The sequence below is a fragment of the Lynx canadensis genome, chromosome F2, assembly GCF_007474595.2.
Source record: "Lynx canadensis isolate LIC74 chromosome F2, mLynCan4.pri.v2, whole genome shotgun sequence".
Taxonomy (NCBI): Eukaryota; Metazoa; Chordata; class Mammalia; order Carnivora; family Felidae; genus Lynx; species Lynx canadensis.
Window position 1 is genome coordinate 41,709,006 of NC_044320.2, and position 18,889 is coordinate 41,727,894.

At 42.3% G+C, this 18,889-nt stretch overlaps 1 protein-coding gene across 9 annotated transcripts in view; it reads left to right on the top strand.

Annotated features, from left to right (window-relative positions):
* Positions 1-18,889, top strand: part of TP53INP1 (tumor protein p53 inducible nuclear protein 1) — a 156,347-nt gene that overhangs the window by 77,742 nt on the left and 59,716 nt on the right. For 8 of the 9 annotated variants that reach the window (XM_032591992.1, XM_032591996.1, XM_032591999.1 and 5 more), the window contains one exon: positions 17,252-17,405. The gene's annotated coding sequence lies outside the window, so the exon portion shown is untranslated. Of the gene's footprint in view, positions 1-13,668; positions 13,711-17,251; positions 17,406-18,889 lie in introns of those variants that run through there. The other variant, XM_032591995.1, reaches the window with a different exon arrangement.

Here is an 18,889-nt window from a genome sequence, read left to right on the forward strand (position 1 = left end):
CAGTCATAACAAAATACAATCTAAAAGTCTTATACAATAGAAATTTATTGTGTCACAGTTCTGGAAGCTAGAAGTCTGAGTTTAAAGTGTTGATAGAGTCAGTTTGTTCTTTTTTTTTTTAATTTTTTAAAAATGTTTATTTATTTTTGAGAGAGAGAGAGAGAGACAGAGCATGAACCAGGGAGGGGCAGAGAGAGAGGGAGACACAAAATCCGAAGCAGGCTCCAGGCTCTGAGCTGTCAACACAGAGCCTGACATGGGGCTCAAACTCATGGACTGCAAGATCATGACCTGTGCTAAAGTCAGTCACTTACCTGACTGAGCCACCCAGGTACCCCAGAGTCAGTTTCTTCTGAAGACCATGAGGGAGAACCTATTCCATGTCCCACTCCTAGCTTCTGGTGGTTTGCTGGCAATCTTTGATGTTCCTTGGCTTGTAGAAGCATAATCCAGATCTGTGCCTTCATCTTCATGCCGTGTTCCCCCTTTGTACATGTCTCTCTCTGTCAAATTTCCCCTTTCATAATGACGCTTGTTATTGGATTAAGGCCCACACTAATGGCCTTATCATGACTTGATCATCTGCAAAGATCCGATTTGCAAATAAGGTCACATTCACAGGTACTGGGAGTTCAGCATCTTTTGGGGGGACACAGTTCAACTCATACCACTCTTCTTATCTTATTCTTCTTTATAGTATGTATCACCATTGACATAAACTTATGTTACCATTTTTTAAGTTTACTTATTGATTTTGAAAGAGAGTGAGGGAGGGACAGAGAGAAGAAGAGAAAAAATCCCAAGCAGGCTCTATGCTGTCAGCGCAGAGCCCGACACAGGGTTCAATCCCACGAACCGTGAGACCATGACCTGAGCTGAGATCAAGAGTCAGACACTTAACCAACTGAGCCACCCAGGTGCCCCTATTTTTATCATTTAATGTCTCTCTCTCACCCAACTAAGATGTAAACTCCATGAACATGTGGATATAATGTTACATCCACACTATTTAAAACAGTGCCTAAGCATATAGAAGGTATGCAATCTAATATTTGGTAAACAAGTGAATACTAAACAAGAAAATAGATTCTCCAATTTAAAAATATTAAAGTCTGAAACTTCTCTTTGCAAAGTCAAGTATTTGAAGACACTAAGGCTTCTCCAGTTTCTTTGATGTGCATATTCAGAGTCTAAGACTCACTGGAGATCTATCCAAAATCTCTATTACAGACTAACAAATACAATTACTTTGAAAATAGAAGACTGGATAGAAACACTTGGAGGAAGAATGGAATTTGGCAGTGGTAGGTTGAGAGAGGACATGTGAGAAGTGGTAGAAGTTGAATGAGGTTAAAAGTGGTCAAGTTCTTGCAAAATCTTTTTTTTTTTTCAACTTTTTTTTTTTTTTTTTTTTTTTAATTTATTTTTGGGACAGAGAGAGACAGAGCATGAACAGGGGAGGGGCAGAGAGAGAGGGAGACACAGAATCGGAAACAGGCTCCAGGCTCCGAGCCATCAGCCCAGAGCCTGACGCGGGGCTCGAACTCACGGACCGCGAGATCGTGACCTGGCTGAAGTCGGATGCTTAACCGACTGCGCCACCCAGGCGCCCCAAGTTCTTGCAAAATCTTAAAGTAGTGATCTTTATGCCTGACTTCATGACAAAAGTATGCCAGTGGCCATCAATGGAGTTACCTTGTGTTCATTACACATTAAAAAGCATTTTTTTAACATGAAAACAAGTTTTGCCTGCTGAAGATATTAGAAGTGCCCCCTGTGGCATTTATTGTGATGTATTATCTGTATATAACTTTATCAAGTGGTCTTATTATTATCCATCTTTCATCTGATGCCCCCTTTGGACTCTGAGCTGAGGGGCAGGAGGCTCTGTCTTTGCTAGCCCATAGACAGTCAAAAGACAAGTGGTAAAAGAAAATATTTGTCGCATACTACACAAAAGAGAGTTAAGAGCCCTTACTTACCTAAGGCTTTTATAAATCAGTAAGAAGACAAATGAGCCAGTGGACCAAAGGAAGTGCAGGTGCCATAGAGACGTTACAAGCTGCTCCATCCTGGGGGATCCCGGGGGGCTCATTCGGTTGGACCTCTGATTCTTGATTTCAGCTCAGGTCATGATCTCACGGCTCATGGTTCAAACCCCACATCAGGCTCTGTGCTGGCAGTGCAGAACTTGCCTAGGATTCTTTCTCTCTCTCTCTCTCTCTCTCCCTCTCTCTCAATAAATAAATAGACTTTAAAAAAAGTTGCTCACTATTACCAGTAGCCAGGGAAATGCAAATTAAAATAATAACAAAATTGAATTTTTGCCCATCTGCTTGGCAAAAGTTGAAAAGATTGATAACTTCTAGGCTGGTGAGGGTGTAGATAATCAGGAATTTTCATACTTCTGGGTGTGGGGCAGTATATGGAACTGTATGTTCAGATTTGAAATATATTGACCTTCTGTCCTAAAAATCCCATGTTTAAGAATCTATCCTATAAAAGAATCCCTCAAAATGATACATGTCAATAAAACTCCCAAATTTCGGGGCGCCTGGGTGGCGCAGTCGGTTAAGCGTCCGACTTCAGCCAGGTCACGATCTCGCGGTCCGTGAGTTCGAGCCCCGTGTCAGGCTCTGGGCTGATGGCTCAGAGCCTGGAGCCTGTTTCCCATTCTTTGTCTCCCTCTCTCTCTGCCCCTCCCCTGTTCATGCTCTGTCTCTCTCTGTCCCAAAAATAAACGTTGAAAAAAAAAATTAAAAAAAAAAAAAAACTCCCAAATTTCAATACAGGAAAGACACAGGGGTGCCCATTTGGTTTTTAAAAAATCAAGAATATGCTATTTCTTGTACTTTTGAATTTATGGAGTAAAATTCCTGTTCTCTACAGAATTAATTAAATAGCACAATCAACATTTATCAAATGGCAAGTAGAGGCAAGGGATGTAGTCAGATTCCTCAAAATGCTGTTTTAGGGATTTAGTTGTGAATATTTAAGAAAATGATTCTTCAGCTTCTACCACTCCTACCCTAAATCAGTCTCTGGTGTAGATAAACCATTAAACCCCAAAGCTGAGAAGGCAAGAAGTCAGAAGGGTGGGGAGTGTGTCCAGGGCAGTAAACCTGTCAGCTTTTGCTCCCAAATGTCACTCTCTGTTTTTGCCATCCTTAGTTGTTTGTGTTTATAATAAGAAGGAGAGGGGCACCTTGGTGGCTCAGACAGTTAAGTATCCAACTTCAGCTCATGTCATGATCTCGTGGTTTGTGGGTTCAAGCCCCGCATCGGGCTCTGTGCTGACAGCTCAGAGCCTGGAGCCTGCTTCGGATTCTGTGTCTCCCTCTTGCTCTGCCCCTCCCGCCCCCCTTGTGCTCTGTCTCTTTCTGTCTCTCAAGAATAAATAACTGGTAAAAATAATAATAATAGAAGAAGGACAAAATCCTGGGGTGCTTGGGTGGCTCAGTCAGTTGAGCATCTGACTTTGGCTCAGGTCATGATCTCGCGGTTTGTGAGTTTGAGCCCCACATGGGGCTGTGTGCTGACAGCTCAGAGCCTGGAGCCTGTTTCGGATTCTGTGTCTCCCTCCCTCCCTGCCCCTCCCCTGCCTCTCTCTCAAAAATAAACATTTAAAAAAAATAAAGGAGAAAGTCCTATTTAGAGCAAGAATTTGCCACAACCACTTTCTCATATTAAGGGAGCAGCTTTATATTTCATATTTATAGCCAGGGGAAAGACCAGGTAGTAGGTAGGCCTCTTTGAATATAAAAGTTGACTCCTCTCACTAGGAAAGAAGAATTATTTTTATCGTACTAACTGCTCTGTGGAAAAAAAAGTGAGAAGAGTGTCGCCTGGGTGGCTAAGTCGGTTGCGCGTCCAACTTCGGGTCAGGTCGTGATCTCATGGTTTGTGGGTTTGAGCCCTGCGTGGGGCTCTGTGCTGACAGCTCGGGAGCCTGCAGCCTGCTTTAGATTCTGTGTGTGTCTCTCTCTCTGCCCTTCTCCCACAAGCTCTTTGTCCCTCGAATAAACATTAAACAAAAATTTTTTAAAAAGTGAGAAGAAACTAGACTTCTAGGGTAAGGGAGAAGATGCCGGTCAGGGAAATGGGTGAGATTTGAGGGGTTTGAGAGTGAGGGGAGGCTCACCCAGCACAGGGCACTGGTATCCCTCTCTACCCCCGCCTCCCCACCAGCTGAGAGCCGCATAGGTTGACTGATAGCCTCCAGCTTATACCTCCTTCAGGATCTGCTGTAGGTTTGTTTTTTTGTTCTTTTGGTGTTTTTTGGTTTTTGTTTTTGGAGGGGGGTATAAGGGGTTCTGCTCTTCCCAGGGAAGTCCCCAGCAATGCCCGAGGCAAGCCCTGTACAAGAGCTAGATCTTTTCGCCAGATAAAGGGCTCTTTACCATGTAAGCTGTACTTTGAGCATCTCTGGTTTTGGCAAAGCCTTTGTCAAGTTGGCCTGGGTTGGAGGGCTCTCCCTGCCCAAGCTGGCTTGCCTCCCCTTTGTCTTCACCTTTTACTCCTCCAGAAGCCTTTTCCACCCCTTCCCCATCTCAGCACCTGCTCCCTGGAGAGCCCACTTGGCACAGCTAAAGACCCTCATTTGCAACTGTAGACGGACTCACACCAGTGGGGGTTTTTAAGACACTTAATGGAACTTTTTCTCATTTTAATTTCAAGTTCAGAATTTAAAACCAAATAATTGCCAATCTGTTCTCTACCACACAATCACTGTGTAACCTTGAATGATGGCTGATTTTGTCTGAGCAAACAGTCGCAGATTCCCTCAGGAACATATTCCTTTTCATTTTTTTGTTGTCAAAGAGAAATGAAAGAAATTCTGGGGGGAAATTACCTACAAATATTGCTACAAAACTTTCTAAATTTTATGAAAGTAGAATCCTAGTTTTAGAATAAGAAAAGATCTTAAAGTGTGTTCCAATTAAAGTCCCTCACTTTACATTGGAGCATTTATCCATAGAGCCCTTGAAAATTATAATCTAGATCTCCAGTTACAAAAGCAGACAACAAACAACACAAAACAACTTTGCAGCCATCTTAGTTAAAACAGTTGATGTTCCAAATAATTATACCTGTGTTTGCATTATTCAGGATTACTGTCATTCTAGGTGGTAACACCCACCTAGAGAAACTAGCATTTATTAAAGGAGAACAAGAAGTTCAATCATTAGGGTCTCTTTTTTCTAATGGATATATTTTCCTTTTCATTGTTTTCAACTTTCCAATTGTATTTCCTTTTTTTTTTAAGTTTATTTATTTATTTTGAAAAAGAAAGTGTGAGTGGGGGAGGGGCAGAGAAAGAAGGAGAGAGAATCCCAAGTAGGCTCTGAGCTATCAGCATAGATAGAGCCTGATATGGGGCTCGAACCCACAAACCCTGAGATCATGACCTGAACCGAAGCTGGACTCTTAACTGACTGAGCCACCCAGGCCCCCCCCTCAATTGTATTTCTTAAAAAGACAATTCCAGGGGCACCTGGTGGCTCAGTCAGTTAAGTGTCCTAACTTCAGTTCAGGTCATGATCTCACAGTCTGTGAGTTCGAGTCCCGCATTTGGCTCTCTGCTAACAACTCAGAGCTTAGAGCCTGCTTTGGATTCTGTGTCTCCCTCTCTCACTGCCCCTCCCCTGCTCTTTCTTCCCCCCCCCCTCCTTCTCTCTCTCTCTCAAAAAGAAATAAACATTAAAAACAAAAACAGGACAATTCTGTTTTCTTTTTCAGAAAAGCAATGCATAAGACCACTTCGCCTTTCTGGTCTATTCTATGTGCTGGGGAATTTGCAGTCATATTAACTCAATACAGTGTGTTTTGTGGGGAGGATCATTCTTTGTTAAGAAGAAAAATTACTTTAAAAATGCATAAAATGTTTTAAAATAACATTAATAAATAGTTATTACTTGTTTAATAAGCTTTTAAATATGTTTAAGGGGAAGTTGACACTCAAAATGATTTTTCTGGGTGTGTAATAGAGAAATAATACATATCAATTCCTTTTATTCTCTAAACGCTCGGTTCTCTGCCCTCTTGTGTGATCTCTGCTGAAATTACATCTCCACTTGGCTCTTTCTCCTTTACAAAAAGGAGAAGCTCAACTTCAGACCCAGGCTGCTTGACCTTCATTTATCCACTTTCTGCCCCAGCTGGCCTGGAGCAGATGAGGTTACAGTGAGATTTCTTAGCCTCTTAGCATGACTCTGGTCCCTAGACCTTTCTCTGCTGCTGCTTTGAGGGTCTCTCCTGCACCACCCACCCTCTCTCTCCCATGCCCCACTGACCCAGTAGTTCCCTGGACAAGATGGCTAAGGATCTAAGTCCAACTATACCTGGTTTCTATAGTTTTCCAACTATACCATGAAACAGCCAACTCATCTACAGGAAAGGGTAATTTCAGCTACAAATTACACACAGATGGTTGAGTGTCTTTCCTATGCTACTAAAATTGAGACAGAGTGTTTCCAAATCAAAGGCAGTCATTTGAGTGAACAGTATTTACTTATGTGTCCTTGTATGTATGTATTATATGTTGGCTAACAGTGATGGCATCTGTGTTCACAAGCACAGAGTTCAGAATATTTCCACATTTATAATATGTATGTGTGTTAGTGTAGCCCATATCATAAATGGACAATTGTTTAAATCTTAAACAGTTGAGTGGTGCCTGGGTGGCTCAGTCAGTTAAGTGGCCAACTCTTGATCTCGGCTCAGATCATGATCTCCCAGTTCATGAGATGGAGCCCTGAGTCAGGCTCTGGGCTGACAGTGCAGAGCCTGCTTGGGATTCTCTCTCTGCCTCCCTCCAGCTCTCTTGCACGTGTGACTGCTCTCTTTCTCTCTCCCAAAATAAATAAAAATAAACTTGAAAAAAAATCTTGAACAGTTTAAATGGGAACTACCCAATAACATTAATTACTGTTTTTAGTAACAGCTCAGGATAAATAGAGTTCCTCATAAGGAGCTTGTGATCTAAGCAAGATTTATCAAACCAGTACTATAAAAGTTAGCTAAGAAAAGCCTAAGCTTTGGGTACCTGGGTGGCTCACCCAGTTAAGCATCTGACTTTGGCTCAAGTCCTGATCTCACAGTTTGTGAGTTCAAGGCCCGCATTGGGTGAACACGCGCCCTGCTTCGGGTGAGCCCCACTTCTCTCTCCCTCTCTCTCTCTGCCCCTTGTGGGATTCTCTCTCTCTGCCCACCTCCCCCACCCCACTGCCCTCACTCACTTTCTCCCCCTCTCTCTCAATAAAAGAAAGAAAGAAGAAAGAAAGAAAGAAAGAAAGAAAGAAGAAAGAAGAAAGAAAAGAAAGAAGAAAAGCCTAGGCTTCAGCATCTGGGGGAGAAACTGGTCTTAGAATTTGCCCTTTGTTACACTTCCGAAGCTAGGATTATTCAAGGTTTTTCTTTACACAACTGGTAATGGATAAGACCTGATGATCATCATCTTTAATTCGCTATGTATTACTAAATAATAATGTACTTTACCCATTATTGATTAAATATTCTCAGTTTATGGTGAGGGAAAGGAAGAGGAGAAGAAGCGGGCACAGAGCTGGAAAGCTATCTGGCCCAGTCCTTACATTTATAAAGGGGCTTGCATTTAGGCTTTTGACATTATCTCCAAAAGAGATTACACAAAAATATGCTGATGGGATTGAAATAAGACAGCCTCATCCAAATTTAAAATTGAGATTCCTGACTAAACTATATCACCTTTAGTGTACTATAGATTTTAAAAAGTAAATCTATAGTATGCCTGCATGTCTCAGTGAGTTAAGCATCTGATTCTTGATTTCAGCTCAGGTCATGATCTCATGGTTCATGAGATCAAGCCCTGAATTGGCCTGGACCCTGCTTGGGATTCTCTCTCTCTACTCTCTTAGCCCCTCATGTGCTTGCTCTCTCTCTCTCAAAAAGAAATAAACAAACAAACAAACAAACTTAATAAAGTAGCTTCTAAAAATTAAATCTTTAAGTTTTCTTCTGACTAGCACAACTGTTTTGTATTGTAATTTTTTTTGTGTTAAAGGCATTGATTATTAAAAATGTAAACATTCAAAACACAGTAATTTTCAAACCTCATTAAAAAAAATGTACTATACTAGGAACCTCAAAAATAATGGAGGCAACAGATCTTCAGCCTTTGAAAAGTTCTGAAATTATTTGGTTAGAATGCAAATATTTCCATGAGGTAGCAAGAGTATTTTCTTTTTTTTTTTTTAAGCAAGAGTATTTGCATATAAACCTAAGAAACTATAGACTAAGAAATCCAGAAAAGGAGGTTACAGGAAAGAATGAATTGTATGCTTCAAATGAAAACTCATTGCAACATTTTTTTGTTGTTTTTTTTTTTGCCTCTATATTGGATTTTGTGAATTTTAAGGGGTATTTCAATCTTACTATTTCCACATGTTAATACATATTTCAGATACATAATATCTGCACCTTAAAGCATACTTTCTCTGCATGAAGTCACTAACTTGCTTTGGTAAACTTATAGAAATAGCACGTGTGTGAAGCTATGAATATTCAACCAGAGTAGCCTGCATGATGAACCAGTGTTCTTGGACACCTGAGGCTTGGAATGCTGAAATAAAACTTGACAGATAGAGGTGCTTTGAAAGACAGGTCTTACAGAGATGTCTTAAAGGAGAAAGGAGTGACAACTAGAATGATAAGAAAGTCAACTGTCATGACTTAGAAGGGAAGGTTAATCCTGGGCAGCAGGTCAACAGAGGTCATTATCTGAATTACAAATATTCTGAAAGGGAACTTCTTGTTTGCCCAATCCCCATAACTGCATTGTCTCCTGGGGAAGCATTTATGGTTCTTTCAGCAAATTCAGTACAGAGTAATAGAAACAACCATTTTGAGACCTCTTAACAGACGAAAATATGAAGGCAGCTGTCCAGTTGGGAAGTTATATCTTTGAGACCCATAGCATTGGTTTGGCCAAGGGAATTCAGAGAAGAATAAAGGAGAAAAAGATATAAAGGGCACCAAAGGTGAAAGGAAGGTTTGAGTCTGAATTCCATCTCTGCTACAGAGTTAATGTATTCCCACTGGTGTTAACACAAGTGCCTAAGGTAAAAGCACAATAAAAGGAGGAAGGCTCATAGCGTCAGCCCCACTCTGAAGAGCCCAGAGTTCTAAGAGCTAAAATGCAAGCTACTGAGGAACAATGGCACAAGCTGTAACTTTCTAGGATTCCACAGCGGGCAGGTTGAGGAAGATTTTTAAATCTGCAGTGGTATTCCAGGAAGGAGCATAACAGCCACAACTAATGGTTTGTTTCATGGTGACCTGAAATATACTTCAAGAGAAACCCTCTGAATGTCCCTGATGTCTTTGGGTCTCTGTGTCACACCTCAAGATGTCTAGCTTGGTGAGGGTCTCACTCAGGGTGGGTGTATGCTCTGAATATATAATCTCAAGTATTCCTCATAGCAGCTCTATGAGTTGGAGAGTTTTACTCGCATTTTACAAAGTAGGAAACTGACCTCAAAAAGAGATGTCAAGTCATTTGCCCGAGGTTGGGTGGGAAAATTGGGCTTTAGATCCATCTGACCCTGAAAATGATTCTATTTCTACAGTATCTTTCTGTGTCATTCTTACTGTTACTTTACTGCTTGTAAGTTGACTTGATTTCCCCTTTCTTTAAGGGAAATCACACAGGCTTAAACCTTTGTTGACCCTTCCAAACAATCATTCCACCACTATTTATTGAGCATGTACTAAGAGCTAGGCACTGGGGTTAAAGAATGAATGAAATACAATTCCTGGCCCCAGAGAGCATGCAGTTCATACATGGAATCAGTTACTAAACTGTATAGGAGTCATTTATCATATACCTCTCCCCATATTTCTCTTCTGAGTATCTGGTACGAACCCTTACTGCCTGGACAGTAGTCTTTTAACTGGTCTTTCTGTGTTATTAGCCAGGTCACGGGAGATCTACTCACAGAGTTGTGGTCAAGGTAAAGAATTCTTTTAAGCAATAGGGAGACATCCAGAAACTAGTAGCAGTGGGAAACTACAACCATGCCTAGGGCCAAAATATTCCAGAGCTGTCTGCCCCTTAGGAGCTACAACCATGGAAGGAAGCAGCTGGGAAACGTCTCTCTTCTTCTGCCATTGTGATCTATTGGAGCCAAGCTCTGCTCCATCTCAGAAGCCAGACGGCCAAACAGAATCAGGTCTGCAATCTGCAAGGGTCAGCCTCCCTGTACAGAGAAGTAGGGAATGGATTGGGTAAGGGCAAATGAAGAATAAGCATCTCTCTATCTATTCATTTGCTCAGCAAATACGTACTGAATGTGTGTAGTCCACGGCAGGCGCAGTGCCTACAGTAGTGAACAGAACAGGTCTTTTCTTCGTGGAGCTGACAGTTTGGTGAAGGCCACTGAGAGTGAGCCTAATTCAAACAGAAGGAAAAGCGGTGAAGAAAAGGAACACAGGTCAATAAGAGAGTATAATAAAGGAAATTGAACCAACTTTGAGAGCCAGGGAAGGTTTCCCAGAGAAAAGGACAGGAGCTGAGAGATCAAGGAGATTAGAAAGAGGAGAGAAATGGCTGGAGAGAGCATTTAAACACAGAAGATGGAAGGGTGAAGTGCCAGTGGTGGGAGGGAGCCAGGCTCCTCCAGAAGCAAAGAGAAGCACAGGAAGGGGAATTGTGGCCTGAGTGGAGAGAGGGAGGGCAGCCAGGGCAGATCATGGGAGGCTTCATGGGCCAGGTTAAGGATTTTGGTTTATATCCTAACAGCAAGTGGGAAGCCAACAAAGCATTTTAATTCAGGAAGGGAATGAGGATGGGTGGATACAGTCAGATGCCAGAACTGGTTTGGAAGATCACTCTGGCTACAACATAGAGATTGAATTGGAGGGTGGGTAGAAACCACTTCTAGGCTATTGTGGAAGTCCAGGTGAGAGAGAATGAGAGCACGACCTATCATGGTGGCCATGGAGATGGAGGGCAGTGAAGATATGAAGAGTGACTTAGGAGCCATAATGGAACTTGGCAGTGCATTGGACATGGTGGGGCAGGGGGGGAAGGAGAGTGAAGTGCCAGGATGACTCCTAGGTTTCTGACTTGAACAAATGATTAAGGTATTCACTGAGCTAGGAAAACATGGTAGGCCAGGTTTGGGGATTGTTATCGGTTGAACTGTGTCCTCTCAGAAAAGGTATGTTAAAATCTTAACTGCCAGTATCTCAGCATGTGACCTTATTTGGAAATAGGATCTTTACAGAGGTAACCAAGTTAACATTAGTGTGGGTGCTAATCCAAAATGACTGCTGTCCTTACTAAAAGGAGAATTTGGGGTGCGCCTAGGTGGCTCAGTCTGTTAAGCGTCCAACTCTTGATTTTGGCTCAGGTCACAATCTCATGGTCTTGAGACCAAGCCCCGTTTCAGGCTCTACACAGAGCACAGAGCCTGCTTGGGATTCTCTCTGTCTCCCTCTCTTCCTGTTCCTCCCCTTCTCTCTCTCTCTCTCTCTCTCTCTCTCTCTCTCTCTCTCAAATAACCTTTTGAAAGGGGGGGGTGGATTTTGGAAAGAGACAAGCACAGAGAGAAGACCATGTGAGACACAGGGAGAACACCATCTATAGTTCAAGGAATACCTGTGCTACCAGAGGCCAGGAGAGAGGCATGACACAGAATATTCCTCATTGCCCTCAGCAGGAGCCAGCCCTGCCAACACCTAGACCTCAGACTTGTAGCCTGCAAAACTGGGAGACAACAAATCTCTGTTTTTTTAAGCCACCCAGTTGGTGGTACTTTGTGATAGTAGCTCTAGGAAACTAATACAGGAAGGAAAATCAGAACTTTGACCCTGGACAAGCTGAGTTTAAGGGGCTATTTGAGAAACAGCATCACAAGGTAGTTAAGCATGGACTATGAAGCCATCTTCCTGGGTTTGAAGCTAGGCTGTGCTCCTTACCAGCTACGGGAGCACACTCACATTAATGTAAATCTGTTAGCCACAGCCCCCTCACCTGTAACTAGGAATAATATGACCTTTCTCATACGGTTGTCATGAGGAGAAAATGAGCTGAACCTAAAGCACTTAAAATGGTGCCTGGCACATAGTAAGCACTACAAAAGTTTATTTACACATAGACAACACATAAAGCATCCCAATATTGAATAGTGTTGATAATAGAAGTCTGGAATTCAGAAGAGAGTTCTTCTTCTTCTTCTTTTTTTTTTTTTTTTTTTTTTAATTTTAGAGAGATCACACCAGTGGTGGAGAGGGGCAGAGAGAGAGAGAGAGAGAGAGAGAGAATCTCAAGCAGGCTCCATGCTCAGTGTAGAAATGAATGTAGGGGCTCGATCCCAAGACCCTGGGATCATGACTTGAGCCAAAATTGAGTCAGATGCTCAACCCACTGAGCCACACAGGCGCCCCTCCATTTTAAAATTAGGACTCATTGGCATGTAACTGAAATCATAAGGGAAAACAAAATGGCCTAGAGAGAGAGTATGGGATGAGAAGAGGAGAGGGCTTCTGGACAAGTCTTGACAAGTCTTGACACCTACAACATTAAAACGAGATTCATCAAAGAAGTTGAAACATCAAAGGAGGTAAAAAAAATGTCTAGAGAAAACCACAATGAAATATTACCTCACACCTATTAGGATGACTGTTAGGGACTGATTTGTGTTTCCCCACCCAAATTGTATGTTGGAGCCCTAACCCCCAATGTTACAGTATTTGGAGATGGGGCCTGTAAGGAGGTAATTCAAGTTAAATGAAGTACTAAGAGTGGGGCCCTAATCCAATAGCAGTGATGTCCTTATAAGAAGAGAAAGGGACACCTTCTCTCTACTTGCATATGCACAGAAAAAAAGCCATGTGAGGACACAGTGAGAAGTTGCTGTCTGCAAGCCAGGAAGAGACCTAATCAGAAACCAACCCTACTGGCATCTTGATCTTGGACCTCTAGCCTTGAGAACTGTGAGAAAAGAAATGTATGTTGTTTAAGGCACCTATATGTGGCATTCTGTTATGGCAGACTGAGCAAACTAATATAATGACTATAATTTATAGAATGTAAAATAATGTGTTGGTGAGGATGTGGAGAAATTGGACCCCTCATATATTGCTGGTGGGATCAGAAAATGGTATAGCCACTGTGGAATACAGTATGGGGTTTCCTCAAAAAGCTAAACATATAATTACCATATGACCCAGCAATTTCACTCTTAGGTATATGTCCAAATTAATTGAAAACAAGGACTCAAACAGATACTTGTATGCCAATGTTCATTGTAGCATTATTCACAAAAGCCAAAAGGCATATCAACAGATGTAGTATACCTATACAGTGGAATGTTATTCAGTCATAAAAAGAAAGGAAGTTCTTACGTGCTAAAAATGGATGAGCCTTGGAAACATTATAGGTGAAATAAGCCAAACACAAAGGGACAAATTATATGATTCCACTTACATGAGGTATCTATTTTTTTTTTAATTTTTTTTAACGTTTTATTTATTTTTGAGACAGGGAGAGACAGAGCATGAACAGGGGAGGGTCAGAGAGAGAGAGACACAGAATCTGAAACAGGCTCCAGGCTCTGAGCTGTCAGCACAGAGCCCGACGCGGGGCTCAAACTCATGGACTGCGAGATCATGACCTGAGCAGAAGTCAGCCGCTTAACCGACTGAGCCACCCAGGCGCCCCTACATGAGGTATCTAAAATAGGCGAGTTCATAGGAGCTAGTAGGGTTTGGGGAGGGGAGAGATGGGAAGCTATGTATTAATGGGAACAGAGTTTCTGTTCAGGGTGATAAAGTTTTGGAAAGAGATAGTGGTGATGGTTGCACAACATGGTGAATATTGTTAATGACACGGAATTGTATATTTAAAAATGGTTAAAAACACAAGTTTTATGTTATGTATGTTTTACCACAAAAAAATAATAATGACTAGAGAGTTTGGAAGATAGCAAGAGAGTGTGGCCTCATGGAGTCAAGTAAAAGAAAGTTTATCAAAGGAGAAAGTAGTTAATTAAGAATGTTAAAGGTGAATAAGTGAACTGATCCCCTTAGCAGGAAGTGATCAATGGAAATATGGTAGTAGAAGTCAGACAGGGTGGGTTGAGGAGTAAGTAAAAGAGGAGGAAATGTGGGTGGTTGTAGCTAAGTCCGTCAAGAAGTTTGATAAGATGAGAGAATTGAATATGTTTGATGTTGATGGGGAAGATACTGATCACAGAAGACTGAAGGGATCGTCTAAGGGCAACTTGCTTGAGGCAGAGCAGCAGAGTCCAAAGTATGGGTGCAGTGGCTGGGCTGAGACAGGAAGAGGAACTGCCCCTAAAAAGCAAAAGGAAGAGAAGGAGAGATGAGGGCGATTGGGGATTCAGTTCCCTTGTGAAGTAGAAGGTGAGATCCACCAGCTGGGGGCAGCAGGGGGATGAGACTGAAGGAGAGAAGTTGAAAAGAGTGGAGAAGGTTTGAAGTCAGCATGTGGGAAAGGGAATGAGGAGTGAAGGTGGGTTGTCTTGCAGTGATAGGTGACTTTCTCCAGCACTGCTCAGCTACCGGAGTCAGATTTGGAGAGAGCATGGAAGGAGGGGCCTGCTCTGAGTTAGGGTTTCCCCAGATGGTACAAAATTGAAGGTGCAGGAGAGTTGAAGGCTGAAGAGGCAAAAGCCATGGGAAGTTACCAGGGGGCCCAGGGCTCTGAAGGTGGGGGAGGAGTGGCCAGCAGGGTGAGGGGTTAGGAAGTGGAGAGCATTACCGTATGCCACCCACACTTATCAGGGGAGCATTTTTGAAGTACAATTTTAATCACATCCCTCCCTTTGAATCCACCAACTTAAATAAAGACTGAGCTCGCGTTAAAAGCCTTCCCCAGTGGGGTCCAAATGTGTCCCACTTCAGACATATTCCCAAAACCTTCCCCATCATCTTCTGTCCCTTCTGTTCCTCTTGGTAGACCTACCCAATAGTGAACCAAATTGGACTATAAGTTCTCCATTGCTTTCTTACCTCTGTCCACTGCTTATGTATTTTACTCCCTCAGGAATGTCCTCTTCCATGACATAAATCACACTCCTTTAGCAGCATTCTTATGGTACTTAATGCACATGTCTATTACAGCCCTTGCCACATTTTGTTCTAACTTTTTTGTTTACATTTGTCAAGGGTATCTGCTGTACTCATCTGCCCAACACCCCTTCTACCATGGCCCCTCTCTTTTTTTGGCAACAGATCCACCGTGCAGTTAGATAATTGCCCTTTCTTCACTCATCTGGATCTGGCATGACTCCCAGTGCGGCTCCAGGACCATCAGGCTATAGTTGTGGGCACATGACCCAAACCAGGCCAATCAGCATCTTTTCTCAGGATCATATACGTGGAAAGTGAAAAGATCTCTCTCTCTTAGGTCTACTAGCTGAGATGATGTCATCCAGAAGTTGTTTGTGGCCAGTTTCCACACCTTGACTTCTAACCACTTCCACATAAAGGAAGCCAATTGAAATGGGGGGCTGGGGGGGATGGAAACCCAGGCAGGGATCACATTATTTGACTGATGCCACCTGATGTCACCTTCTTTCCTGGAACTCACAATTGTACCAGCCATTCAAGTGCCTTTTTTGCTTAAGCCTGCATGAGCTGGTTTTGTTTACTTGCTCCCAAAAGAGTCTCAATGAGTCCTCAGCTAGACATAGACTTTGAATCCCAGCACCTTGCATAAAGGGTGACCAATGATGTGAAAGAAACATTGAAATCCTAACAATCATTCCAGGCCCAATTCAATTTCATATCCATCTATAAAAATTTTACTAAACCTTCAGACCAAATAAGATCCTTCTCAGAACTCTAACTGTGACTCCTAGTGGCCTGTTACAGACTTTGCTTCTTATTTTGGCTGTTTGCATTCTTGGCCATCTCTCCCTACCAGATAATAAATACACTGGATGCAGGGCTTAAGTCTGTGTAGTAAGTGCTCAATAAAAGTTAACTCTTCTTCATTGCTCTCCCATGTGCACAGAGGGAAAAAGAAAGACAGTGAGACTCAGTTTCTGCTCTGAGGTGCTCGCAGCACATGTTCAACAAATAATGGGAATTGCCTTGGCCTGAATAGAAAATGAATAGAGAAGAAAGAAAGTAACATATATCCTTCCGGAGAAACAAAGCTCTAGACTGAGAGCAAAAGATATTTTTATCAGGAAGTGTTAGAAGAATGCAGAACAGGCTCAGAAACATTTTATAAGTAGATCAGGAACCAAATATACTGGAAATATAAAACCACTCACAAATAAAATCAAACACGGCATTTCCACAAATATACATTAGCAACCATAGGAGTCAGTAAATCCTCTTTTCACTGTCTCCAAATCTCTTTCCAATTAAATACAAGTAAGTTAATCTGATTCCCCGTATATGTGTAACCCTAGATAAACACAATTGCTATAAAATGCCCTGCTTCAAAATACAAATCAAAGCCACACGGAGATGCCACCTCACACCAGTCAGAGTGGCTAAAATTAACAACTCAGGAAACAACACATGCTGGCGAGGATGTGGAGAAACGGGAACCCTCTTGCATTGTTGGTGGGAATGCAAACTGGTGCAGCTGCTCTGGAAAACAGTGTGTAGGTTCCTCAAAAGATTAAAAATAGAACTACCCTATGACCCAACAATAGCACTACTAGGAATTTACCCAAGGGATATAGGAGTGCTGATTCACAGGGGCACATGTACCCCAATATTTATAGCAACACTTTCAACAATAACCAAATTATGGAAAGAGCCTAAATGTCCATCAATTGATGAATGGATAAAGATGAGGTTTATATATACAATGGAATACTACTTGGCAATGAGAAGGAATGAAATCATGCCATTTGCAGCAAAATGGATGGAACTGAAAGGTATTATGCTGAGTGAAAAAAGTCAGTCAGAAAAGGACACATATCATGTTTTCACTCATATGTAGATCTTGAGAAACTTAACAGAAGACCATGGGGGAAGGGAAGGGGAAAACATAGTTACAAACAGAGAGGGAGGAAGGCAAACCACAAGAGACTCATAAATACAGAGAACAAACTGAGGGTGGATGGGGGAGTGGGGGAGAGGGGAAAACGGGTGATGGGCATTGAGAGGGCACTTGTTGGGATGAGCACTGGGTGTTGTATGTAAGCCAATTTGACAATAAATTATATTTAAAAAAATTAAATAACTTAATTGATTAATTTAATTTAATGCCCTGCTTCTCCAGAGAACACTGATGAAGCTTACATTGTTCCAACTATTCCGGCTCTATCTTAAATATGGTGGCGGAACTTCATTCAACTCTGTGGCCCCCATGCACCACCACCCTGAAGCTTTCAATCTGCAGACACTCTGGGAAGGGAATATCTGTTGGATGAATGGTGAGCAACTTAAATCAAACCTTCTCCCTCAGGTGTGATCATATCCAACTTCCTCACAGTTTTCTCTTCAGCTCCTTCAGAGGTTTAAGAGTCCAGCTGGACAGCCAAATTGAAGCAGAAGTCTATGCCAGAATCTTGGAATCTTAGTCTAATCTCTGGATAGCCTTGGGAGAATCAGGCAAAAGGCATCTGACAAATATGCCCAAAGTGATTATGTCACCTCAGCAGTAAGAGCATTGTTCGGTGTCCTCAGTCACCTGAAAGCTCTCCTTGTTGCAGTTACGATCTGAAGAGACCAGCCGCCGGCTGGCTGCTCAGCAGGGTGTCATCACAAAGTGGCATTACCAGGGTGAAGCACCAGAGGCTCAGGGCCTCAACTTTTCTGCATTTGATCAGAAATTTGATTGGACCTATTGTTCAAGATAAGCGTATTAGTCAAGAGTTCTCCAGAGAAATGGAACCAGGAATGCCTTGTGCAGTAGGATATTAGGAGGAGATTTATCCTAGGAATTGGCTCCCATTATTATGGAGCCTGATCTGTAAGCTGGAGAGCCAGGAAAGCTGGCAATATAGTTCTGTCTGAGTCCAAAGGCCTGAGAATGGGGGCTGGGTATAGGGGGGGAATGATGGTGTTGGTCCCGGGTGAGGCAGAAATCCAACAACCAGGAGCACCAATATCTGAGGGGCAGGAAAAGAGAAATGTCTCAGCTCAAGTTGAGAGAGCAAATTTATTCTTTCTCTGCCTTATTCCATTCTTATTCCTCTACACCCTCAGTGTAGACTGGAGGATCCCCACCTCATTGGCAAGGGTGACCTTCTTTACTCAGTCTACTGATTCAAATGCTAATCTCTTCCAGAGACACCCTCACAGGCACACTCAGAAATAATGTTTTACCAGCTGTCTGGGTCTCCCTTAGCCAAATCAAGTTGATAAAATTAACCATCATAGAAGGGTGACCAAACTCTGGGAAACTAAGTCACACTCCCCCAAAACAGTTCCCAATGGGTCAGAGATTCAACCAACTGGAAATTTAGTCCTTCTACCCTAGTGAAATAAATACAGAAACTTTATGCACAAAAAGGTCAGAGGATTTTTTTTTTCTTTTTTAAAAAAATTTTTAAGTTTATTTATCTATTTTGAGAGAGAGAGCAAACAGGGTAGGGAGAGAGAGACAGGGGAGAGAGAATCCCAAGCAGTCTCTGCACTGTCAGCGCAGAACCTGATGTGGGGCTTAAACTCACGAACCCTGAGATCAAAATCAAGAGCCTGACACTTAACTGAGTCACCCAGGCACCCCAAGAATGTACAATTATTAAAGCACTGTAAGTTTTGAAACAGCCAAACTAAACAATTCAGGTCAGAATATACATGGAAAGACTGAATTATCTGAATTGTGCACCCTACTCCCTGTCATCAGATGATTATATGATTTTGCTTTACTTTGTGCTCTGTAGACACAAGCTTGCTCTTTAGAAGAAGCTTC